Source organism: Octopus bimaculoides, chromosome 4, assembly GCF_001194135.2.
Source record: "Octopus bimaculoides isolate UCB-OBI-ISO-001 chromosome 4, ASM119413v2, whole genome shotgun sequence".
Taxonomy (NCBI): Eukaryota; Metazoa; Mollusca; class Cephalopoda; order Octopoda; family Octopodidae; genus Octopus; species Octopus bimaculoides.
This window is the reverse complement of record NC_068984.1, coordinates 10,540,943-10,541,717: the sequence shown is the minus strand read 5'-3', so window position 1 is coordinate 10,541,717 and position 775 is coordinate 10,540,943.

Here is a 775-nt window from a genome sequence, read left to right as displayed (position 1 = left end):
AAACACTACACTCATTATTGTATTAGGGGATAACTCAGTTTCTTTTATTGCTTTATTCACTGAGCTCTAATGATTAATCAGACAACTAAAATCCAGTTGAAGGGTTTTATAATTCAGCTGATATTATTATTATATTAACTATTTGGTCACATTATCAAACTCATTCTATGGCATTTTATATAAACTGAGCCATCATGATCCATCGGTCTATTAAACTCAGTTTATGCTTTTTGATATAACTGAGCTATTATGATTAATTAGCTGACTGCGTGCCATCAATAATGACATCTAATTGTAGTATTTTATATATAAATAAGGTACAAAATAAGGTACATAAAAATCACATATACATTCACATACTTACCTTGTACACACACACACACAAACACACGCACATATTTATACAGAGTTGAGACACTGATTTTTTTTCATCCCTCCCTTCCTTTTTCATCTATCGCCCCTTCCTTTCTCTCATTGCTATTACTCTCTCTCACTTCCTTTCAGACTGCTATTACTCTCTCTCACTTCCTCTCACTACTTCTCCTTCACTGAATTACTATTTTCTCATATTAGCAACGATATATATATGTGTGTGTGTGTGTGTGTGTTCGTCCTGCCCTACCATTTGACAACCAGTGTTGGTGTGTTTACATCCCTGAAGCTTAGCGGTTTGGCAAAACAGACCAATAGAATAAATACCAGGCTGAAAAGAAAAAAATTTTGTAAAGTACTGCCCCAGCATGGCCGCACTCTAATAACTGAAAAAACAAATAAT